Source organism: Panthera leo, chromosome C2 (assembly GCF_018350215.1).
Source record: "Panthera leo isolate Ple1 chromosome C2, P.leo_Ple1_pat1.1, whole genome shotgun sequence".
Taxonomy (NCBI): Eukaryota; Metazoa; Chordata; class Mammalia; order Carnivora; family Felidae; genus Panthera; species Panthera leo.
This window is the reverse complement of record NC_056687.1, coordinates 48,023,478-48,041,976: the sequence shown is the minus strand read 5'-3', so window position 1 is coordinate 48,041,976 and position 18,499 is coordinate 48,023,478. Positions and strand designations below refer to the sequence as shown.

General features: G+C 40.1%; 1 protein-coding gene across 1 annotated transcript in view; it reads right to left on the bottom strand.

Moving 5' to 3' along the window:
* TMEM45A (transmembrane protein 45A) overlaps positions 1-18,106 on the bottom strand; it is a 74,057-nt gene extending 55,951 nt beyond the window's left edge. The window contains exon 1 of the mRNA XM_042955980.1: positions 17,803-18,106. The gene's annotated coding sequence lies outside the window, so the exon portion shown is untranslated. The remainder of the gene's footprint in view (positions 1-17,802) is intronic.
* Between the last annotated feature and the right edge of the window lie 393 nt (positions 18,107-18,499).

Genomic DNA, 18,499 nt, shown 5'->3' with positions numbered 1-18,499 from the left:
GTAACGGGCGGCCCTTTTCCCCAACAGAGGCCGAAGAGAACCGATCTGGGGGAGTATCCCATGGTGCTTGTTTGCTAGCCCACTCTAAAATAATTTAAGGTTGCTTACAAAAATTGGCAACATAAAATAAAGATGAAAGAGAAACATGGGAAGTTGAGGGGCTTCCATTCAGTGGATTGGGAGTGAAAAAGGATTGGCTACAAATGAATGAGCTCTAACGTCACTGTTCCCACCTCATTCTGTCCCTTCTTTACCAGTCTTGTATGATTCTAGCTTTCTTGTCAAGGTCACCAAAGACCCCACATTGCTAAACTCAACTGCCAATTCTGTCTTCATCTTACTTGAGCCACTAGCAGAATTTCACAGAGCTGATCACAGCATGCTCCCTGGAAAATATTCTTCCCTTATTTTTCTTCACTGGCCCTTCCTTCTGGTCTAGTTTCTCCTAATTAGAATACTTAGAATGTCCTAGGGCTCAGTTTTTAGAACTCTTTTCTACCTTCTCAGTAATCTCTTTTCACAGCCTTCAGTAGTAAGCCACATGCCAATGACTCCCAGATTTTTATCCATAGCCCATACTTCTCCTCAGAACCCTAAGCTCCTTACATCCAACTGCCCATCCAGCTGTCCAATATACATCTCAAATTCAAAACTGTCCAGAACAGGTCTCCTGATACCTGGACCAGATCCACCTACCTACAGTCTTCCCTACTCAATGACAACTTCATCCTCCCAATTTCACCAAAAAGTTTACAATCATCCTTGATGCCTCTCTTTCTCTCACTTGCCACATCCAATCTGTTGGAGAATCCTGTTGACTCTATCTCCAAAGTATGCCCAGGATCTGACCTCTTCTCACCACCTCCCCTAAGACCATCTGGTACAGGCCTGGGGTATTACAGTGGTTTCTTCACTGGATTCTGCTTCTGCCTTTGCCCTTTTCAGACTATTCTCAACCCAGAAGTCAGAATTATCCTGTTGAAATGTAAGTTAGGCTGAGGTCCTCACAATGACCTATATGGCTCCATATGATTTCGTTCCCATCACTTCTCCAGTCTACTCCTTACCGGCCACACTGGCCTCCCTTCTTCTCGTTAAACACACCAGGCTCTGCTCCACCTTCAGGTCTTTGTATTTGCTGCTCCTCCTGCTTGAAATACTCTTCCCCCCTTACCTCCTCTAAGCCTTTGCTCAAAGACCTTCTAATAAGGCTTTCCCTTATTACCCTTCTAATAAGGCTTTCCCTGATCACTCTATTTAAAACTTCAAACTGCATCAAGACCCCATCCTCTTGTCCTGTTTTATATTCCCCATAAAACATCCCCTTCTAACACACTACATAATTTACTGACTTACTTTGTTTATTGCAATTAGAGTGAAAACTATGTTCATGTAGGACTTGTTTCTATTCTTCTTTACTGCTTAATTTCTGACTCTCAGAACTGTTCCTGGCATATAGTATGTGGCTCAGTACATAAGGGTTGTGTGGATGAACGGATGTGTAAATGGATGAATAAATGGATGGGTGGATTGGTGGATGGAAAGAGTAGATGGCAGGACTTGTGTTTCAGCTGCCAGATTCCTAAAGATCCCAGAGGGGGAAAATGTCACAAATCAAGGAGAATTCAGCATTTAAGACACAGATCTCCCCACAGCCACTCTGCCCATGTAACTGCAATGTTAGATCATAACATAAAAATGAAATGAAGTATCTATTAGGATTAGGCTAGTCTTAGTTTTGTCTCCATCAGCCATAGCCCACAATAAGCTGGCTGGGGAAACACTGATGATTACGGGAGTCAAGAATGGCAGGCCATAACTCCAATGCTTGGGAAGGGGCTAGAGAAAGAGTTAATAAACTAAAGGTACCAGTTTTCTATGGAGTTTCTACCATATGACAGATAAGACACCAGGCTCTTGGCCAACATTATCTCATTAAATCCTTGCCACACTGAGAAGCTGGTATTATTACCCCATTTTACAAATCAGGAAACTGAAGTTCAGAGAGGTTAAGTTATTTTCACAATGTCCCAAATACACAGTAAGAGTCAGGATTCAAACTAGATCTATATGAATCAAAAGTTCTTGCTCTTTATGGGGCACTTGGGTGGCTCAGTCAGCTGAGTGTCCGACTTCAGCTCGAGTCATGATCTTAAGATTCATGAGGTCAAGCCCCTCTGGGGCTCACTGCTGTCAGTGCAGAACTTGCTTAGGATCCTCTGTCCCTTTCTCTGGCTCTGCCTCTCCACCACTGTGCGCGCTCTCTCTCTCTCTCTCTCTCTCAAAAATAAATAAGCATTTTTTGATCAAAAAAAAAGTTCTTCCTTTTTACATACCAAGGTTACTCTAGAAATGGTGAACTAACTTTCAACAGTTTCAGATCAATTCTCCCTTCCTAGTCAGTCCTTCATCATACTTGGTCTCAGTATATCAAACATCTTCGAATTGGGCAAAAAGGGTAAGAAAGAAGTGGAAACTGAGCTTTTGTGTCCTAATTAATGAAGATTTCCAGCAGAATGAAAAAAAAAAATCAATAGGCTGAAACCAGACACCTTTTTGTCAGTTTTACACACATACACACACCCATGTACACACCAAAGACAAGGAGTAGGAAAACACAGTATTGAAACTTACCTCACTACTACCGTCACCCAAATCTCTCATGGGTCTTAAGTACAGAAGATGTGCTGCTCAGCAGCTAACAATCCTTGCAGATGCTGCTTACCACTCAAGAAAGACAAACATATTTCACCAGCATCAGCCTTGCAACAGCCCCAGAGAAACCTCTTTTCTTCCTCCCACTCATGTTTCTTCCCAAGCAATGTATATCATGCCAGTGGCCTCCACCTCCACTTAACTTACAGAAACCTGGCCCATAACACCCTGCAATTAATATCATCAGACATGCAGGTCTGATTGTCAAACTACTGGGCATGTTCACACATACCAGAAAATACTGTCCTTTGCACTCAGGGAAATACTGATTCACTGTCAGCAAGTGTTTCTCCAAGTCCTGCAAGGTATTTATAATCATTTATTCCCACTCTCACCATGTTTGCCTCCTTATTAATCATTTCTATGAAACTGTTCAACCAGCCAGCTCAGGTGCTCAGTGTGTAAGCACAGTTAAAGCAGAAGGCTCCCACACGGATCAGGCCCGCCCCTGACTTTGTTTCCCTTACCTGAACCAACCTATCAAGCCAACCATCTCATACCCACTTCTACCCAGGGGCCCCTAGGAAGACTAAGAAAACTCGGGAATGAATATTCACAGTCATTGCTGTGGGCTTCAGCATTTGGACCCACCAGCCAATAAGAATCTTTCTTGGTTCTTGCTTTAAAAATAAGACCTCTTGGAGCACCTGGGTGGTTCATTCAGTTGAGCATCTGACTCTTGATTTTGGTTCACATCATGGTCTCAGTTTCCTAAGTTTGGGCCCCACATCAGGCTGTGCATTGACTGCACTGCTGTGGGACCTGCTTGAGATTTTCCCTCTCTCTCCACCCTACACCCCTCCTTGCACTCTCTCTGTCTCTGTCAAAATAAATGAGTAAACTTTTAACAAAATAAATAAAAATAAAAATGAGACCTACTGGAGTGTGTGTAGAGTGCACGTATGAAATTGGGGTTGTGCCATCAAGGCCATAACACAAAGTAAACAAAGGAGATTTAGAAGACACTTCTTTTCAAAAGACAGAAGTACCATATGTTGCCAAGACCTGATTCACCTTTTTAACTACAGGCTCTAAATTAGTAGAGAAATTGTTCTAAAAAGGGACAAGATCCTCTGAAAACCCGTTAATAGGGTAAACTAACCATGAGATCAATAAAGACAAACGAATGAGTAGCAGTTCCATTAGGTGCTCATCTGGACACATAAAGTTGGAGGAAAGTGATGAAAACAGGCCCTTGATTTTACTTTCTCACTCTTGTTACACTTGAATAGCCCTGAAAGCATAGAGGCAGGGCCCCAGAGCAAACTGAAAATGTGGAGTCCCTTGTTTATAAATTGTGAGAATTTCAAAACAGTGACAGCAGAGCATTAAAATAAGCACACGACCCCTCTAAGACTGGAGCCCTGTGCAACTCTACAGGTTGCACACCCACAGAACAGGCCCTGCAGACAGAGAATTTGTCCTCTAAGTGACTGAAGGGACCTGGAGGGAAATTGTGACTGAATTACATGCTCTCTGGCATCATTCATCCTGGGAAGAGTGCCCTTGAAAGCTCAAGGATCTCATTAAGGGTCATTTCATGCTGGTATTGCTTGGAGAGAAAAAGAGTAATTTCTCCCTTAAGACGTAATCCTGAACTGGACGCCATAAATATGTCTGTTCCCTGGAAGATTCAAAAGCTTTCTAACTGTGTAACTGGTATTTTTATTTATTTATTTTTTATTTATTTAAGATTGGCCGGACCCAATTAACCTAACCAACTGGATTATCTGGAAAGATAAATCTTACAGGAATGGACCCAGTAGGAAATCTGAATGCTTGCTGGTGGAAAATTTCCTATAATTTTGGCTGGAGAAGACATTTCTCTATTCTATCAAGTTGGAAGAGTGCTCTTTGGTCATCAGCTTAGTAATGGCTGAATTTTATAAGAACTGATTACAAAATATATAAGACTCAACTCTATGGCTAAGAGAGCAAATTAGACTTCAAGCCAATTTCCAACAAAATTTTTGAGAAGATTTTCTCAGTTGTTTCTTCTTTTCTCTTTCTGCTTCTTAACTGACCTTCCTCCTTCATGCTATTTGGGGCTTCAGTGAAATAACCAGCAGGCCCTACACTTTCTACCCACCACTACCTCCCAATCAAAATCCACTCATCCTGTGAACCAAATGGTTCCTCTAATAAATTAAATTTAGAAACGTGGTTAATGATGACGGATGGTCTGGTGGTGGAGGTGAGCCCACAAGGAGGTCAGTGGAGAAGCTCATTTAAAACAGAGTCTTTCCTCAAAGGATGCCATGTAAACCACTGCCTTCTCCAATCACTAGAATAATGGTCCTTTCGATAAGAATAAGAGACTCAGCTAATGTAAGCTAACTTACTCATCATTTCTTCAACCGGACTTTGAACACCAGAGTAAATATCTGCTTACCTTTAGTCCTGTGTTTTTAGTCAACATGAACTCAGAACTGCCCTTGATGAATTGCTTCTCAAATCATAACCAAATGAAAAAGATAAAAGGATAAGGAGAGAGCAGAAGAGAGGACATTTTTAAACATCACTTGTTAACTGAAACTTGGAAAAGTCAAGTGATGATGTGCCAAACAATGAAGGAAAGAAGATACCCTTTGAGCCCACAGCTTTTCCTTAAAGTTTACTTTTTCAGGCCGTACCAACTGCCTCATTAACAATACTCCATTTCCAAATCTGGCAATATGCTTTATGATTCAGCACAATTGGTGATTGATAATGTATCAGAAGGAAAATTCAGAAGCTTAAGGGGGCTCAGTGTGAGAGTCAAAGCTGTCTTCCCTAAAATGTAGGACTGTGCTATCTGAAGGTAGGAGTGGGTGCTTTTTCAGTGATAGCCCCAACTGAGGTTTGATGGGGGTGGGGGTTGGGAGGAATGGGGAAAATAGGCTATAGGCATTGAGGAGGGCACTTGTTGGGATGAGCACTGTGTGTTGTATGTAAGCGATGAATCACAGGAATATACTCCTAAAGCCAAGACTACACAGTACGCTAGCTAACTTGAGAATAAATAAATAAATAAATAAATAAATAAATAAATAAATAAATAAATATTTTTATTTGAGTTTAGTTGACATACAAAGTTACATTAGCTTCAGATGTATAACATAGTTATTTGCCAAGTTTATACATTATGCTAGGCTCACCATATAAGTGTAGCTACAATCTGTTACCATGCAACATAATTACGATATCATTGACCATATTCCCTATGCTATGTCTTTTATTCCTGTGACTTACTCATTCCATAACTGGAACCCTGTATTGCCCACTCCCTTTCATCCCTTTTGCCCGTCCTCCCACCCTCTCTTCTTTGTCAACAAATGGTTTGTTCTCTGTATTTACAGCTCTGAATCTGCTTTCTGTTTGCGCCTATATTCATTTTCTTGATAGCCCCAGTCTCTTTTTTCACAAGAACTAATTTCATGCCAATGTCAGGATAGATCAAAATCAAAACATTCTCTCTGTTGACTTCTTCCTATTTCTAAATCTTCAAAAATTCTTCTTTCAAGACATTGGGGGGGTGGGGAGAATGGGTTTTCTTCATTTCAGGAAAATTGAAAAAAGATCACTGGAGTGGCATATAAATTCTACTTCCGATCCAGAAAAATAAGAGCCACAGACAAGAGGAGGGAAACATCCCACCATAGCCTCTTCTGAATCCTGGGCAATTTCCCTGTAAAAGAGGTCCTGGAAAAGGTTGCTAAGAGCAGGGCAATCATGGGTTTAGGGGTAACTGGAATGAGAGGAAAAGACAGCGATGAAAGTGGGGAAATGGAATGAGACTGAGACTGAGGCAAAATAAGAGGATCCTGTCCCTTTTAATGGTTTCACATAGTCAATCTGATTCTCTTATGGAAAAACCAATTCTGATCCTAGAACCAATTAGAATGTAACCACTATCAGGGTGCAGAACCAGTTTCATCCATTCACCCCACTGTCTCTTATTCATTACCACCACGAAACACAAATAACTAAAAATAATTCCAAAAGCAAAACCAACAACTCTTACCACAATCACTAAGGCAACAAGTAGGTATTATTAAATTTTTTGTGCACATTTCTCTCCAGAAACCATAAATTTTGTCCTTAATTGCACTTTTCTGATAGGCTGATGGCCCCTGAAACATGCAGGAGTACAGAAGGGAGTCCTGAGCTCATCAGAAAGAGGCAAAAGGCTCTCACTCATGCTCTCTTAATCTTTCCTGCATCTATCTCTCTCTCAGTGGAAAACACCAAAGAGGAACAAAACCTCCTTCAAACAATGCTGATTTGGAGGAAATTAAAGTGATAAATTTACTCTATCATCTAGTGTGGCTGTTCTTACTTCTGTTATTATTACTAAATTCTGCAAATGAATCATTTCTGTTATGAGAACTGTCATAGTGACATGAGAATACTGAGCAGCATCCATTCCTACATCCCAACCCATAGTAAGGAGATCACCGGCATAAAAGCAAAGTTTTCCAAGATTTCTGATGGAAGCTTTCTTTCTAGGTGAAAAAGTGACTGTAGTACCTCTCCTTTAAAAGAAAAAACGACTTCCAATTTTCCTAAAGACTCAGTATTTAGTTCTTATCCACCAAAAAAAGTAAAACCTCTATCAAATGATAGTAATAATATCTTGTTGTCATCTTAAGTAGGAGCTTTCCCAAGAATTAATCTGGGCTACAATATTTTAAGAAGTAGTTTTCCAGCATCCAAGAAAGGTGTTAGTTGTGTGAAGAAAAGCAGTATTTCTGCACAGGCAGAGAGGGAAGAAATGCCAAGGTGCTCAGCACAGCCAAACTGAAGAAAACGTATTTGTTCTATAAACTTGTCAAATCACTAACTTGTCCACCTGAAACTAATGTGACCCTGCATGTCAACTGTACTCAAATTGAAAAAGGAAAAAAAAGGAAAACTTGATTGTTCTGGCAACAAAGCATCTATGTAGAGATGTCTAGACGATAGCAGGTCAGACTGGACTTCAGGGAAGTAGCAGAGCAGAGAAACAGAGAAACTGTCCAATTCTCAGAGGGAAAATAGACAGTCCTGGCTCAAAGTCTGGGACCTTGGTATGAGGCTCCTGAGCTTTAAGCCCTTGCCTGACTCCAGGGCATCCCTCTCTGACCCAGCCTCCTACGTCTGGTAATGAAATCAAGCCCTGCTTCTTCAGCTTCAGTCATAGTCCCAACTGGACTTGGCTGAATTCACTCCCCACGTGCCTCTGTTGGGTTTAAAAGGCTTCTGGTTCTGGACTCTGGCTTAGCCAGCCCTCTTAGGCCTGTCAGCAGATCTTGGCAGCGCTGCTTTGGCCCTTGCTGCTCTCTATAAGGCCTTCGATGCTCAGTCGCTCAGTAGCCTCACCTCATCTCCCACCCATCATGCCCTAGTCTTAGCTCCAATCCATCGGAGGCATGATGCATTTGGCCAGTATAACCCTTAGGCGAGTTTACCTCACCATAGTCCAATGGGAGGTTGGGGTTATCAAACACAGAAAAACAATCTTAAAAAACAGTAATACACTGAAGAAGAACTTCTATCTCAGAAGCCAAAGTAAAATCAACACAGACCGTGGTTTGGCAGACTCTGTCTTGTTATGTACAAAATGTTATTATAGTGAAGACCTCAACTATTTGACTAATAGTACAAAAATGTGCATGTAAGTACACCTCCAGGACAGTCAGGGTTAGTGTATTTATTTCCATTTTCAACACAACTGCTTCACTATTTTTGAGTGCCAGACATTGTGAATTTTACCTTTTGGGGCACTGGGTATTTTTTTATTCCTATAAGAATTATTTTGGGAGCATCTGGGTGGCTCAGTCAGTTAAGAATCTCACTCTTGATCTCAGCTCAGGTCATGATCTCACAGTTCATAAAATAAAGCCCCAAGTTGGGCTTTGCACTGACAGTACAGCCTGCTTGGAATTCCCTCTCTTTCCTTCTCTCTCCGCCCCTTCCTTATTCGTGCTGTGTCTCTCTCAAAATAAATGAATAAACTTAAAAAAAGAATTACTTTTTGATCCTACAATTCCACTTCTAGGTATTTACCCCAAAGAATTGAAAGCAGGAACTCCAACAGATAAATGTACACCAATGTTCATAGCAGCATTATTCACAGTAATTAAGGGATGGCATATTAGTTAAGATTCTCCAAAGAAATAGAACCAATAGTATATCTACCTATATGTATATCTATATCTATCTATATCTATACATCTACGTGTCTATATCTACTACCTATACATAGCCAAATCTATAGCTATATATTATATAGAGAGAAAGACTTATTTTAGGAATTGGCTAACATGATTGTGGAGGTTAGCATGTCCAAAATCTTCAGTGTAAGCCAACAGGCGAAACTCAGGGAAGAGATGATACTGCAGTTTAAGTCCAAAAGCAGTTTGCTGGCAGAATTGTCTCTTGTTCAAGAGAGGTCGGTATTTTGCTTTTTTTTTTCTTTTTTATTATTTTTATTTTTATATTTTTTAATTTAATTTAATTTTTTTTAATTTACATCCAAATTAGCATATAATGCAACAATGATTTCAGGACTAGATTCCTTAGTGCCCCTTACTCATTTAGCCCTAGCCCATCCCCGCTCCCACAACCCCTCCAGTAACCCTCAGTTTGTTCTCTATATTTATGAGTCTCTTCTGTTTTGTCCCCCTCCCTGTTTTTATATTATTTTTGTTTCCCTTCCCTTTTGTTCATCTGTTTTGTCTCTTAAAGTCTTCATATGAGTGAAGTCATATGATTTTTGTCTTTCTCTGACTAATTTCACTTAGTATAATACCCTCCAGTTCCATCCACGTAGTTGCAGATGGCAAAATTTCATTCTTTTTGATTGCCGAGTAATACTCCATTGTATATATATACCATTTCTTCTTTATCCATTCATCCATTGATGGACATTTGGGCTCTTTCCATACTTTGGCTATTGTTGATAGTGCTGCTATAAACATGGGGGTGCATGTGTCCCTTTGAAACAGCACACCTGTATCCTGTGGATAAATGCCTAGTATTGCAATTGCTGGGTCATAGGGTAGTTCTATTTTTAGTTTTTTGAGGAAGCTCCATACTGTTTTCCAAAGTGGCTGCACCAGCTTGCATTCCCATGGGGGAGGGGAAGGAAAAAAAAAAGAGGTTAGAGTGGGAGAGAGCCAAAGCATAAGAAACTCTTAAAAACTGAGAACAAACTGAGGGTCGATGGAGGGTGGGTGATGGGTATTGAGGAGGGCATCTTTTGGGATGAGCACTGGGTGTTGTATGGAAACCAACTTGACAATAAATTTCATATATTGAAAAAAAAAAGATTCCATGCTCCTGGATAGGAAGAACACATATTGTTAAAATGTTGATACTACCCAAAGCAATCTACATATTCAATGCAATCTCTATCAAAATAACACCAGCATTCTTCACAGAGCTACAACAAATAATCCTAAAATTTGTATGGAACCAGAAAAGACCCCAAATAGCCAAAGCAATCTTGAAAAAGAAAACCAAAGCAGGAAGCATCAAAATCCCAGACTTCAAGCTATACTACAAAGCTGTAACCATCAAGACAGTATGGTACTGGCACAAGAACAGACATTCAGATCAATGCAACAAAATAAAGAACCCAGAAATGGACCCACAAACGTATGGCCAACTAATCTTTGACAAAGCAGGAAAGAATATCCAATGGAATAAAGACAGTCTCTTCAGCAAGTGGTGCTGGGAAAACTGGACAGTGACATGCAGAAGAATGAACCTGGACCACTTTCTTACACCATATACAAAAATAAACTCAAAATGGATGAAAGACCTCCATGTAAGACAGGAAGCCATCAAAATCCCAGAGGAGAAAGCAGGCAAAAACCTCTTTGATCTTGGCCGCAGCAATTTCTTACTCAAAACGTCTCTGGAGGCAAGGGAAACAAAAGCAAAAATGAACTATTGGGACCTCATCAAAATAAAAAGCTTCTGCACAACGAAGGAAACAGTCAGCAAAACTAAAAGGCAACCAGCAGAATGGGAGCAGGTATTTGTAAATGACATATCAGATAAAGAGTTATTATCCAAAATCTATAAAGAACTTCTCAAACTCAACACCCAAAAAACAAATAATCCAGTGAAGAAATGGGCAAAAGACATGAATAGACACTTCTCCAAAGAAGACATCCAGAAGGCCAACTGACACATGAAAAAATGCTCAACATCACTCATCATCAGGGAAATACAAATCAAAACCACAATGAGATACCACCTCACACCTGTCCGAATGGCTAACATTAACAACTCAGGCAACAACAGATGTTGGGGAGGAAGCAGAGAAAGAGGATCTCTTTTGCATTGTTGGTCGGTATTTTTCTATAAAGGTCTTCAACTGATTAGATGTGGCCTATCCAAATAACAGAGAGCTATCTGCTTTACTCAAGTCTACTGAGCTAAATGTTAATCTCATCTAAAAAATACCTTCAGGGGCATCTGGGTGGCTCAGTTGGTTAAGTGTCTAGCTCTTGGTTTTGGCTCAGGTCATGATCTCATGGTTTATGAGTTTGAGCCCCACATCTGTCAGTGCAAAGCCTGCTTAGAATTCTCTCTCTCTTCTCTCCCTCCCTCCCACCCTCCCTCTCTCTCTCTGCACCTCCTCACCCCTCAAAATAAATGAATAAAAACTTTAAATAAATTAAATTAAGTTAAAAATACCTTCACAGAAGCATCTAGAATAAGCTTTGACTGAATATCTTGTCAGTGTGGTCTAGCAAAATTAACACAAAAAATTAGCCATCACAGATGGAAACAACCTAAATGCTCCTCAACAGATGAATGGATAAACAAAATGCAGTATAAACATACAATGGAATATTATTCAACCTTAAAAAGTATGAAATTCTGACACATGATATCGTATCGATGGACCTTGAAGATATTATGCTAAGTGAAATAAGCCAGTCATAAGAGGAAAAAGATTGTATAATTCCATTTATATGAGGTACATAGAGTAATCCAATTGATAGAGACAGCAGAATGTGGTTACTAGCAGCGAGCCAGGGAGTTATTGTTTAATGAGTATGGAGTTTCAGTTTGATGAAATGGCTCTGGAGATGGACAGCTGTGATCTCTGCACAACAATGTCAATGCACCAAATGTTACTGAACTACACACTTAGAAATGGTTAAAATGGCAAATTTTATATTATGTTTAATTTGCCATAATAAAAAATGAATTGCTTATAGGTATAGGCTTTACTATGAACCAGATACTATGCTAAATTCTTCACATGGATTTTCTCATTTGATGCCTACTGATATCCCCACTTTATAATAATAAATACAATATAATAAAGCCTCCTAGAGAAAATAACTTACTCAGGGTACACTAGTAAGAAGCAGACCTGGGATTGAAACCCTCACAGTCTGACTCCAAAGTCTGTTTGCTTAGTCAGAGTGCTATATTTAAGAGTGACGACATTAAACCAATGAAGTAAAAAGCAAATTAAAATATTTTTCAAATATTATTTTAAAGTTTATTCAATATATAAAAGACCTAAAGAATGAAGTCTCAAAAAGATTTAAAATCCAGACTGGGTATAATTAATAATGGGACACCTGAAATAATCCTGCATCAAGCTTCATCATGAGAAGTTCTTATCCCAAAACCATAGCATCTCCAGAAATAAAACAATACAATTTGATGCCCAAGAAATAGAAGTAGAATATTTACCTGGCACCTGCCTCATTTTTCCACGAGGCTTGGAATATTTCAGTTTCTCCATTTTTTAAAAAAATAAATATATTGTTGTTCCAAACCACAATATTTTCAATGATGAAAAACAGAGCTTTTCTACCACTTTCAGGAACAAGATAGGGTTGTCCACCCTTGCTACTTTTATTCAAAATAGTACTGGAAGTTCTAACCATACCAGTCAGACAAGAAAAAGAAATAAAAGGCATCCAAATTGGTAGGGAAGAAGTAAAACTTTCACTATTTGCAGATGACATGATACTCTATATAGAAAACCCTAAAAACTCCACCAAAAAACTACTAGAACTCATAAATGAATTCAGTAAATTTGCAGGATACAAAATAAAATACAGAAGTCTGTTGAATTTCTATATACTAATAATGAAGCAGCAGAGAGAGAAATTAAGAAAACAACCCTATTTACCATTGCACCAAAAATAATAAAATACCTAGGAATAAACTTAACCAAAGAGGTGAAAGATCTATACTCTAAAATATAAAACACTGGTGAAAGAAATTGGAGAAGACACAAACAAATGGAAAGATATTCCATGTTCATGGATTGGAAGAATGAATATTGTTAAAATGTCCATTCTACCCAAAGTAATTTACATATTTAATGCAACCTCTATCAAAATACCAACAGCATTTTTCACAGAACTAGAACAAATAATCCTAAAATTTGTATGGGATTTTGAACAGCCAAAGAATCTTGAAAAAAACAAAGCTGGAGGTATCACAATTCCAGTTTTAAAACTATACTACTAAGCTGTAGTAATCAAACAGTATGGTACTGACACAAAAATAGATATACAGATCAAAATAACAGAATAGAGACCCCAGAAATAAATCCACACTTGTATGATCAATTAATCTATGATAAAGGAGGCAAGATTATTAAATGGGAAAAAGACAGACTTCAATAAATGATGCTGGGAAAACTGGCCAGCTACATGCAAAAGAATGAAACTGGACCACTTTCTTACACCATACACAAAATTAAACTAAAAACAGAATAAAGACCTAAATGTGAGACCTGAAAACATAAAACTCTTAGAAGAAAACATAGGGAGTAAATTCTTTGACATTGGCTATAGAAACATTTTTCTGGATCTGTCTCTTAAGGCAAGGGAAACAAAAGCAAAATTAAACTATTGTGACTACACCAAAATAGATTTTGCACAGCAAAGGAAACTATGAATAAAATGAAAAGGCAACCTACTGAATGGGAGAAGATGTTTACAAATGACATGTTTGATAGGGGTTTAATATCCAAAATGTATAAAGAATTTTAAAGAACTGAACCCCGAAAACCCCAAATAATCCAATTAAAAAATGGGCAGAGGACCCGAATAGACATTTTTCCAAAGAAGACGTACAGATGGCCAACAGACACATAAGAATGGTTCAACATCACTAATCATCAGGGAAATGTAAATTGAAACCACAATGAGATATCACCTCCATTTGTCAGAATGGCTAAAATCAAAAAAATGGTGAGTGTTGGTGAGGATGTGGAGAAAAAGGAGACCTCTGCACTATTGATGGGAATGCAAATTAGTGCAGCCACTGGGGAACACAGTATGGAGACTCCTCAAAAAATTAAAAATAGAATCACCATATGATCCAGTAATTTTACTACTGGGTATTTACCCAAAGCAAAATGAAAATACTAATTAGAAAAGATATATGCACCCCTATGTTATTGCAGCATTATTTACAATAGCCAAATTATGGAAGAAACCCAAGTATTCTTTGACAGATAAATAAAGATGTGGTATATATACACAATGGAATATTACTCAGCTGTAAAAAAAAAAAAAAAAAAAAAAAAAAAAAAAAGATATTTCCACTTGCACCAACACGGATGGACCTAAATAAAGGATATAATGCTAAGTGAAATAAGTCAAACTGAGAAAGACAAATACCATATAATTTCACTCATACATGGAATCTAAGCAACAAAACAAACAAAATAAAAAGAGACAAACAAAAGAATAGACTGTTACATATAGAGAAGAAATTGGCGGTTGCCTGAGGGGAAGTGGATAGGGGGAGGCATGAAATAGAGAAAGAAGATAAAGAGTATACTTACGTGATTAGCACTGAGTAATGTATAGAATTGTTTAATTAATTAATGTACACCTAAAACTACAATAACACTGTATGTGAGTTATATTTCAATTTAAAAAAATATTGTGGTCCCATTCATATCTTCAAATTGTTTAGATCTATACCTGTGAGTGAATCCTTACAGAAGGGCTGAAAGGTTTTAGACTAAACCAGTAACAAAGCTTCTCTCTGGGGAGAGTAACAGATTGAGAAGAAAGCAGGGAAACAAAGGGGAAACCATTGCATCTGACTTATACAGTTTCATTTTTTCAAAAAGGATAATCATCTAGCGACATTTATCGAATGTCTACTATATATCCAGGTACTACCGTGGGTTTTGTTCAAGCAGGATGAAAAGACAGAGTGCTTGCCTGCAATGAGTCCCATCTTATAAACATGTAAAATGTCTTCTGTTTCCAGGCACAACACATCCCATAGACATGACCCGTGTTGGTATTCTAGCCCCTCCAAGGAAATTTTACCAGCTCAGTTCTTCAAATGTGCTCTCCCCCTCCAATCAGCCTTCTCCCATGGACTTCTTGATTACCAACACAACTGCAAACAAGAAGAATAGCCCAGTTTTACATGCCTAAGGCAGTGTAGCCTGTGGTTAAGGCTTGGGGTCTAGAGTTAGACCAGATGGGCATCTGCCATTTGTTCACTGTGTGACCTTGGGCAAGTCTCTTAATATGCTTATGCCTCTGTCTCCTCAGTCAATAGGTACCAACCCTCATAGGTTTGGTGAGAGGACTACATGAGCTAAGACATGTTTAAGCACCCTGAATAATGTTTACCATGTATTAAGTAGTCACGAAATGTCAGCCATAGACATATCAAAGAGCCATCTGCAAGCAACAGACTGTCCCAGTGAAGAAGAGAAAAGAAAAAAAAAATCATCTCAGAATCTCAGAGGTAATTTAATAATTTTACAGATGGTGGCACAAAGAAACGCATAATGGCTCAACGTCTTTCCTGAGGTCACACAGTTGGTCAGCAGCAGTGCCAGGACCAGAGCTCAGCTTCTCTCTGCCACAGCACAATGCTCTCAAGGAAGAAAAAGGAGGAGAGCTCCAAACTAGCTCTCCACTTAGGTATATATTGTAGGTCTCATCTAACTCCATAATTGGAAATTACAATGTTACAAGTATTAACACCTGAATAGGTGTTAGCAGGGGGAGAAAGAGCTACTCTGCAGACACTGTGTATGTACAAGGGTAGGGGAGAGGTGGAACGATTGCATCCATGTCAGACTTCAAGTCAAGGCTTGTTTCTACAAAGTATCTGGGATAATAGCCCAGAATGTCAGACTACTTCATCAGAGCTCCCAGAGAGACACCAAACTGTCAAAAAGATATGGCCAAGGCTCACTGCTCAGTCCTGACCACACAGCCTGCAAGCCCTGAAGGGATGTCATGGAAGCAGTGGAGTAGATGGGGAGTGTGTGCTGGGCAGGATGTGGAGACTGGACCCCAGAGATAGACAGTTCTAGAAACACCTTCACCATATAACTGCTGCCATTTCAGCTTGCCGTCCCCCGCCCATCTACATCCCAAGCCTCCCCTTCCCCATCAGGCTCTTCGTGCAGTCCTCTCCTACCTCTCCCACCTTTCCAACCTTTCCACCCACGAACCTCTCAAAGATTTTCCTGCATCACAACCCACTGTCCCTAAGCATAGGTACACATTTTCCAGCCTCAGTGCTTTGCCCCTGCTTTTCTTTTCTCCTACAATACCTGCCACCTGCTGTTCCATGATCCTTTTCCTCTCCATCAAAACCGTTGGGCAAAATCCTTTCCCAGAAAGCCAACCCTTCTATGAAGCTATCCCACAGTAAGAAGTCCTCTTTCCATCTTCTGCACTCCCAGAACCTCCTAGCTCTTTCTCTGGCACCTGATAAATTCTCCTCTCCTCTCAAGACTCTCTTTCCTTCACAGCCTAATATTAGTGTATCACTAACAAGAGGTCAGGACTCAGTAAATGCTAGCCACTAATATGGAGGTAAGAATGGTAGCTGGGAAAATGACATGCAGCAGAGGAAGCTAAGACGGATGGAAATGAAGAGTGAGCACAAGAGCAAAGACTTACTATGTGTCAGAACTATTGTTTCACCTGTGTTAACTCACTTAGTCCTAGAGACAACACCGTGAGGTAGGGCCTATCAATATCTCCGTATTACAGAGGGGGAAACTGAGGCACAGACGGTCTGAGTAACTTGCCCAAGGTTCGAACAGTGGGGTTGCAAATTGAACTAGGCCAATGGGCTCTTTATACTGTTTCACTGTCCCTTCTAACTCTGCATCCCTGAAAACCACGTCAACTGTTCCACCCACTGAATGCACTGCCTCTCTGATTCAAAAACACACTCTGCAACTTGCAATTATGGCACCAAATTCCCACCAAAGGCTTTCTGAGCGAGAAATTAAACATCAATTCTGGTCAGATCTGCCATGACAGTAACTAACATATGACAAAGTCCCAAATCCAAAACATTGCTTAAGCAAAATCATAGATGTTTTGAATGGAATGGGCCTCAGGTCATTCACCTAGGTCAAGATTTGCCATAATTTCCATTGCTAAATCCTGAAATATGTACCACAACTGTCTGCAAGCATACACATCTAACAATCGCTCTAAATATTATTTTGATAGAATTATGGGATTAACATACAATTATAAAGTTACTGATGCACAGAGTTGTTTGTCATGTATTGAAGGAATTTGGACCTCCCACTATGGATGGATGAACACAGAAAAGATATTTTTGGGTTACAACTACATTCACATGTAAGTGAAACAGCAATTACCTACATAATTCAGAATTTAAGTTACTTAATATTAAACATCCAACGAACAGAAGCAAAGGTTTTGTGAATTCAGAGTAAGTCTGATAACTTTCTCAATCTTCTGTCAAAACAGTCAGGGGAATGAGGGGTGGATAAAGATTTCGGCTTTACAAACGCATACTTTGTTCTCACAGAAAGAAAATAGAAAAATACATCTATCAGATTCAACTTTGAGGTCTGGAGAGGCTTACAACAGGACACCAGTTAAATTTCTGTCCCTGGGAAATTTTAAAATAACACACAAGTAACCAAAAATTAAATTATTAGCAAAGTAGAAGAAAAGGAAGCCGACGGTCTGTGCAGTTTGTGGCAGCGAGGGATATTTTCATCTCTCTGACGAAGAGAAGATAATGAGAACAGCAAAAAGACGCAGGAGAGAGATCACAGCGGGAGAAACAGATACCCAACACGTCTCCAAAACTTACCCAACTCGGTCTGTTTACTCAACACTATTTTTCTCACTTTGCCAGTTTTAAATCAGACAGCGGCTGGGCTTTTGTTGTTGCTGTTTCTGTTCTTTTGATCCCAGAGCCCCATGAAAATTAAACTGTGCGCGGGATGAGATCTGGCCCCGTCTCAATTAGCGGGAAAAAAAGTTTTAAGCCTGGATCCTCGGTTGCTTCTTTGGGAATATGAATAATAAAAGTGACTAGCAGGAGAGGACGTGGGGGACGTGCTCAGCTGACGTCGGGCCCGCGAAGGGGCCGCACAGTTCCTCGGCGCAGCTGTCCAGATGTGCCTCATCTGGCTCCCCCCCCCCCCACCCCCACCGCCACTCCCCGCCCGGGGCACGAACCTCGGCTGCCCAACTACCCCGAAGCTCCAGCTCATTGGTGGCCGCGACTCCCTGCTTGCTGCCTATTGGCCAGCCAGCCCGCCACTCTCGCAGGCCTGGACCCGCCCCCGCCCGCCGGGCTAGCTCGCTCCATCCTCGAGAGGAACCTGGAAGTGCAGCGCGGGCGCTGATGTGGCACTCAGCAGCGGCAGCGGGGCCCGGGAGGGGCTGGGGTCCTCAGGGAGTCCTGCGCACCCAGGACCTACCCCGGCCCCGGCCCCCGTTATGCTCAAGCTTTGAGGCCTTTAGGCTGGTTTGTTTAAACACAATGATTGCAGTCTGTTCTT